At 48.7% G+C, this 7,996-nt stretch overlaps 1 long non-coding RNA gene across 1 annotated transcript; it reads right to left on the reverse strand.

Moving 5' to 3' along the window:
- Positions 1-2,455: 2,455 nt before the first annotated feature.
- On the reverse strand, positions 2,456-3,534 carry LOC127213829 (uncharacterized). The gene is made up of 2 exons (XR_007833673.1): positions 3,351-3,534; positions 2,456-2,563 (listed from the first exon to the last, which is right to left on the reverse strand). It is a non-coding gene; the product is annotated as an uncharacterized LOC127213829 (long non-coding RNA).
- Positions 3,535-7,996: the final 4,462 nt, after the last annotated feature.

Below are 7,996 nucleotides of genomic sequence, written 5' to 3' on the forward strand. Positions count from 1 at the left end.
CACCCAGGGAGTGCCTTGTGGCCTTCCTCAGTATGTGCACTCACAGGATGGATGGATGGGTGGATGGATGGATGGATGGATGGATGGATGGATGGATGGGGTGGGGGTGGATGGATGGATGGATGGATGGAGGGGGTGGGTGGGTGGATGGATGGATGGATGGATGGGGTGGGGTGGATGGATGGATGGGTGGATGGATGGAGGGGGTGGGTGGGTGGAGGGTGGGTGGATGGATGGATGGAGGGGGATGGATGGATGGATGGGGTGGGGGTGGATGGATGGATGGATGGATGGATGGATGGATGGATGGATGGATGGAGGGGGATGGATGGATGGATGGGGTGGGTGGATGGATGGATGGATGGATGGATGGATGGATGGGGTGGGGGTGGATGGATGGATGGATGGGGTGGGGATGGATGGATGGATGGGGTGGGGGTGGATGGATGGATGGATGGGGTGGGGGTGGATGGATGGATGGATGGATGGATGGATGGATGGATGGGGTGGGGGTGGGTGGATGGATGGATGGATGGGGTGGGGTGGATGGATGGATGATGGAGGGGGATGGATGGATGGATGGATGGATGGTGGATGGATGGATGGATGGATGAATGGATGGATGGGGTGGGGGTGGATGGATGGATGGATGGATGGGGTGGGGTGGATGGATGGATGGATGGGGTGGGTGGATGGATGGATGGGGTGGGGGTGGATGGATGGATGGTGGGTGGATGGATGGATGGATGGATGGATGGGGTGGGTGAATGGATGGGAGATAGTCCTTAGGAAAGCACACGGGGCTAGTGGACACACCCATGCATACAGAGAACGCAGATAATCTGACCCACTACAACGTGCTGATCTAGGTCATGTGAGAAGCATCGTGTCTAGAGTCCTAAATTAGTAAGAATTGCATTCATGGATCTTGGACTCTTTTTCCTTTCCACAGGAAGGGCAATCTTAGGGGCTAGGGCGATGGATTGCTGTGTAAAGTGCTTGCCAACAAGTGGGTCTGAGTTCAGGGCTGCAGCCCGCACATAAAGGGAGGCATGGTAGCATACATCTGTGACCCCAGCATGGCATTGCAAAGGGGTGGATTTTGTGGCTCACTGGCTGGCCATGCTAATCCAAATGGCAAACTGCAGATTCAGTGGGAGACTGTCTCAAAAATAAGGTGGAGGATGTTAGTTAACACCACACGTTGACCTTTGGTCTCCATGCAGGTGAGTGCACAAATACACAGCATAATTCCTGGTGCAGAACCTCTTAACTAATGGTAAGAATGCCAAATGAAATGTTTTCTGTGCAAAGTACAGGGCTGCTTTGCTGGGCACATCTGTTCTCTTGAAGAGTGGAGCCATCAGTCACCAAAATACGTCTCCCTCCTTTCTCCCTTCCCACCAGCACCTCACCCATCGCATTTTCAGAAGGTTTAAGATCCCAGAGCTCAGATTCCTGACTTACTGACTGCTTATCATATGCTTAGCTTCCCATCCCTGGACTCAAATTCACTGCATCGTGTTGAGAGCTGAAGTTAGGTTTGTGTCTACGTATGTTGTCTTTAAAACGGTCATCAGAAGTCTGGGGTGACTTGGGTTAAGAGCACAACTCCCCAAGAGCTCTTGGAGAGGATCTAAGTCCATTCCCTGCACCCATGCTGGGCAGCTCACAAGCACCTGTAACAAACTCCAGGGGCATCAGAGGCCTCTGGCCTCTAAGGGCATTTACATTGGGATGTACAGACCTACACATATGAACCTATAATTAAACATAATAAAAATCAACCTATGAAAAGAATCATTGGACAACTTCACTTTGGAGGTGAGGGAGATACTCATCCAGCAAGACTGGTCTTGTTTGACCATTGCTTAGGGAAAAGGCATGTGTCTGCATGTCTGCTATGTTCAGGTCTGTGCTGGCAAGTCACCTGAGCCTCTCAGCTCCTCTTCGGCCACTTTAGAGTGAGGCAGTGTCCAGCTTCAGCTGATTTGCTAAGGGTTAAACTAACACCTTAGCTCTGGGAGGTGGTGGCACATGCCTTTACCCCCAGCACCTGGGAGGTGAGTTTGAGGCCAGCCTAGTCTACAGAGTGGGTTCTAGGACAGCCAGGACTGTTACACAGAGAAACCCTGTCTTAGAAATAAATAAATAAATAAATAAAACCACTGTAACATCTCTCCTCTGTATTTAAATGAGCCTCCCATGGGGCAATTTTTACTTTTGGGTTCTGGATTTGGCGTATATTATTTGGGAGTTGGGTCTAAAGCTCATTACTTATGATTACCCAACAGGGGACAATTCAAGAGTTGTCTTTGCCTTAGAGGCTTTGACAAATAGGACCTGGTCATCACCCACTCACTCCCACGTACCAATTCACCCTGTGTCTCTGGTCAGGAGAATATTGTCTTTGTTCATCTTAAAAAGTGTGGTAACTACACAGAATATGACAAAATAATGTGCGATTACTTTATGTGAAACCTACAACAGGAGCCGTCCAGTCGGGTGGTCCTCACAGCTGCATGACTTCGCCAGGGTCATCTTTGTTTGCTTCCAAAGGGGTCTAGGAGGGAGGGGGAAAACACACACACACACACGTCAGGAGACTGTAGAAGTGATCTGATCCCGTTACCCCAAAGCTCTGATGCTCGCCACCAGCGAGTGCTCAGCCCTGTGGGGACTGTCAGCTCAGCACAGAGGTGTCTGCCACCCGAGCCCCAGTTTGGGTTGGTTCCCAGAAGCGGGGTGATGTAGGAAATACTATTGAAGGCTAAACATTTTTTAAAGGTCTTGTCAGCGCTACGCAGATAAGCTTTGACCTCGGGCCACAAATACTCTCAACCTCCAGTGTTTGAAACATAATGTACGTGAGCCTGGGCGTGGGTGGCGCACGCCTTTTGTCCCAGCACTTGGGAGGCAGAGGCAGGTGAATCTCTGTGAGTTCGAGGCCAGCCTGGTCTACAGAGCGAGTTCCAGGACAGGCTCCAAAACGATACAGAGAAAGCCTGTCTCGGAAAACCAGAAAGTATGTGTAAAGTACATGAGATGCTTTGGTGTGGTTCACATGATAGCTGCATGCAGGAGGCCCGATAATCTCAGCAGTCAGGAGGTGGAGGAGGACCAATGCTAGCTCATCCCACTCACGTCGGATCTTTAAAAGTACATGAAAGAAACCTGGAAAGCTCCCAGTTCTGCGTAGCTAACAGTGGAAGGGAGCAGGCAAGTTATGTTATGGGAACTTTTCCTCAAATACTAAAGAGAATACGAGTTACTAGGGTTACATTTTCATGCTTCCTGAATTAATGCCAGGGACTCTTTGGAAGTAAGAAAAAAGTCAAAAGTACACTTACCCCTCCTGGGGGATATTTATATCCCTTCCACATCGTTCCTGCAATGAGAACCATCCATAAGACAACGATCATTGTGGGCCTTCTTGGCTGCTGCTGGTGGGGAGCGGTTATTGGAAGTCCTGGTTCTATTCACAGAGTCCTGGGAATCTGTCTGGCTTCATTCCAGACCAGATGGTGGGTGGTCCAGCATGGCAGTTCCTGACCGGTGAACTTTGCGGTCTAGTCTAAACTAAATTGGCCATTTTGGGAGGCAAAACTCAGACAACAATTATGACATCAGTTCCTGTGACACTGAGGCCTCAGGGTGAGAGCGCCAATGGGTTGGCCGGGACAGAGGTGCGTTTGGATGAGAGAAACCCCAAAAGGGGGTACTCTCACACCTCAGTTTAGAACTTTCATAAGCCATTACATGATACGTATTGGCTTAAACTCATCAAGGGCAGGAAGAGGCTGTTGTGAATAACACATGAAAACCAGCGGCATTTATTGGGGGATGAACGCACTAGGTGGACAACAGCTTTAGGCTACCAAGTTATCTAAAGAAGTAACCTTGCACTTTGTAAAATGGCAATCCAGCCCTCATGCGGCCTAACCCTCCCTCCTAGACCCTCCCCTGGAAAGGACCAGAAGGAAGACATTGGTGACTTATGATGCTCTTCCACAGCGGGGGAAGCAAGCACAAAATAATTTCAGTGGCTTAGAGTCACATTCTACGACAGTGGCTTGGCTAAGCAAGTGTCACGTCCCCCCCCCCCCACACCCACACAGTGTGACAGCATTGAACCAATGAGGCTGAAGGAGAACCAGAAGCCAGCTATGGTTTCCTTACTACTCCCCGGGGCTGGGGCCTCCATCCCCTGCCTTCTGCAGCAGCTTCGCCCCAAACCCTTCTGCTCTTGGGTCAGCACAGTAAGAGTTCCAAGAGGACCCAGGTGGCGGTGGCGGATGCCTTTAATCCCAGCGCTCAGGAGGCAGAGGCAAGAAAGTAGATCTCTGTGAGTCTGAGGCGAGCCTCGTATTCAAAGTGAGTTCTAGGACAGCCAAGGCTATGGCAACTGCTCTGAAAAACAGATGAAATGGACTGCTGGAAGCCCAGGAGAGGGTTTGCTGAAAGGCTATCACCCTCTGTTTCCAGTGTGAGATGTTCAGAGGTCTGGCTTGCACACTCACACACACACACACACACAGATGGTTGTGTGGTGTTATGTGTACCCAGTACCCAAGGTCCCTGTCACCAATCAATGCTTGCTGATAGGTACGCATTTCACTGAGTTAAATTTGTAGTTTACTAATATTCATTTGGATCCCCAAATGTGATGTTCACAAAAATAGTAAACGATAAAACTCACACTCAGAGGATTTAAGCCTCTCGAGTTCACACAGTAAGTTGCAAAGTTAGGTGTTGATCTCCGGTTTATGTCAACAACAATAGTTTCACAAATCCCCAGATGGGGCATTACACGCGCTAACCCTGAAATGATCCGTGTGAGACAGTTACTAACAACCATGCTGACCGAGCCGGTTAAATGCCTGTACATCTTTCTATCGAGGCCATACCAAGAGTGGGTTTAAGCCTCCAAAATGTCTCTTGATGGGAGATGTCATTCTGTATATGTTTCTCATACTGGTTAATAATAAAGCACTGTTGGCCAATAGGAAAGGAAGATAGGAGGGACTAGAAGACAAGGAGGAAATAGGAAGTAGTAAGGAGGAGTCAAGATGGAGAGTCTGAAGAAAGCAGTATGCCGCCGGCTCCCCGGTAAGAGAAATACATAGATCAGCAGAAATGGGTTAATAATTAAGGCAGAGCTAGCCGATAAGAAACAAGTAACCGGGCCAACAGTCTCTTAGTGCCCAGCTCCAATGTGCAGTGCTTCCAAAGACAAAAGCCACAATTCCATCAGTTGGGGGGGCGGTCACAGCAGTGAAGGATTTGGGGTGACCTAGTAACATCTGTTCTCCTGCAAAACTCAGCATGTTTTCAAGATAACACATGACATTTTGATTTGCACTTTATCTCAGTTTCAGCTTGCACAAACATAATCACTCTGGTTAAAATGTCTGGGTCACTGTCGGGAAGTGTCGCAGGATACGTCTATTATGGCTGTTCCAGGGTAGAAGGCTGAGGATGGTCAAAGTAGGCACAAAATAAAGATGTGACAAGATGGCATATTCCTGGTCATTTCAATCTGAGCTGTGTATGACTATATCCCTGACACTCAGGAGGCTAGCCTGACGTACGTAATGAGCTCCAGGGCTACATGGCGAGTCCTTGTCTCAAAAATGGAAGAGAAAAGGAGTAAGGAGATGAGAGAGGAAAGTGAAAGTAAAGAGAAAGGTTTCCACGATCAAAGTCTGCTATACACATGGGTATATGGACTTTAATATACCTGTTATATGTGTGTGTGTGTGAGATGAAATGTTTCATACAATTAACACATATGCTACTATCAAATAGTGTCTGTGAAAGAGTGGAATAAAACGGGGGATTTGATCAGAAGGAACCCTGTGAGGGCATGGTTATTGACAGGAAACCGACTCAGCCTGCTTTCGCCAACAGTACCCCCAGTCCTTTGCCCTGACTCACATCTCACGCCATTCCCCCTCCTCCCCAAAAGGATAAAACGTCCCCGGAGACTGCAGAGCCTTCTACGGATGGGGACTCAGCCCAACAGACCTGACTCCCCACTCACAGCAGCAGCAGCTCCTCCTCCAAAGCTTGACTCCTCCGTCGAGCCTTGTTCTCCCATACAGGCAACCTCTCTTTCCACCTTAGAGTCGGAGGCTGAGTCAGAAAGAAAGTTAGAGGTAGACAGGGCCCCACTCACTGACACCCCCCCCAGTAAGTCAGTGTGACTGGAGGAACTCCTCAAAGAATAACCCCCTGCCCCCAATCAGTGTCTGAAACAGAAAGGGACTGCTCAAAGAATAACCTACCCCTCCCTCACCCCCAATCAGTGTGCGAAACAGACTCCTCGGCTACGTGACCTGAACCTCTGAAGTTAAGTCACTGTGACCAGCAGAACCACCAAAAAATGCTGTTAAAAAGAAAAACAACCAAAACAAACAAACTTGTAAAAATGTCACAAAGCCTGGATACAAGCGACATTATCCAAGCAGGCGGGCAGCGGGGGACATTAAACCCTCCAAAGAAGGATGCCCCTAGGAGATGAGAATATACTTTCGCATCCTGACTTCCAGTTGGTTAAAAACCCTCAACTACCTTTTCCTGTTTGGTCAGAAATCCCAGGATGGGGACACGAGGCTGGGCCAGAGGTAGCAGGGATGCAAGGCTTGTGCTTACCATCGCCTCTGGAAATGTACCCATGTAGGATGCAAGCCCAACAAAAAGCATCCAGCCCAGCACGATCATCACTAAAAGAAAAAAATAATTTCTGAGCCACAATCACACGGTGAGGAGAGACTGTCCGCCAAGATCTTGACAAAGGAGCGAACTCATGAGACCTTCAGTTGATACACGTGTCGCATATTAGTTCTATTCCTTGGTTCCAAAGGATCCGAGACTCTCTAGTGAAGAAGTCGGAGTCTGAGAAGGCATTGTGACATCACTGGTCCTGTAGCTTGGATTCAATACGCCATAAATACATTCCCCCAGGCAGCCCCCCGGCACCGTTAAGTTCGCGTCCATTGCTGCACGGCACTACCGATTGGAACAACCCCATTTCACTAGCGGGGGAATCAAAGTTCAGAGAGCCTAAATGACTTACACCGGGGGCACCAGGGTCCACTACCATGTGAGAGCAGATTTGCGAAGCTGTGCCGCTGTGACAGATGCCAATGAACCAAACCGAGAGATGTCCGGGAGAAGGTACACCTCTCTTGTTTTATTTTATTGTACTTCATTTTGAGACAGGGCCGCATGTACTCCAGGATGACCTCAAACTTGCTGGATAGGTGACACTGTCCTTGAACACCCCAGCCCATTTCTTCCACCTCCCTCTTATTTTTATTCCTACAGGACCTCTCCTCCTGTCTTTAAGATGGGGTTATGGGATCAAAAGTGTATCAGATTACTGGGGCTGAAGAGATGGCTCAACAGTTAAGAGCACGGGCTGCTGTTCTAGAAGGATTTGATTCCTAACATTCAGAGGGTTCACACCTGCTTGTAACTCCAATCCCTCTTCCTTCCGAAGGCCCTTGTACACATACGGTGCATATAGACTCTCAAAAGCACACATAAACACGAACGAATCGTTTATTTCTATTTTATTTGCATCAGGAGGGGAGTTTTGCCTACATGTATGTCTGTGTACCACTTGCAGACTGTTGTGAGCCACCGTGTGGGTGCTGGGAATTGAACCCAGGTCCTCTGGAAGAACGGGCAGCGCTCTTAACCGCTTAGCCATCTGCCCCAAATAAATAAATTAAAAATAAAAAGCCAATCAGATTACATCACTCTTTTCTACTTAACTGTCTCCCAGTGGCTCCTCTTTGTTAGTGATGGCTGAGAAAGAAAACAGCAGTCCCTGACATATATATGAAGCCTGATACACACACACACACACACACCAAGCTTATTACATAGCCAAGGGCAGCATTGACGGAATTCGACCTGTGGCTTCCAGCTGGATCAGTCCGTCCTACTAGTGGACAGAGACATCCCACAGAATACTAACACTAAACAA

Source organism: Phodopus roborovskii, unplaced genomic scaffold (genome assembly GCF_943737965.1).
Source record: "Phodopus roborovskii unplaced genomic scaffold, PHOROB, whole genome shotgun sequence".
Lineage (NCBI taxonomy): Eukaryota > Metazoa > Chordata > Mammalia > Rodentia > Cricetidae > Phodopus > Phodopus roborovskii.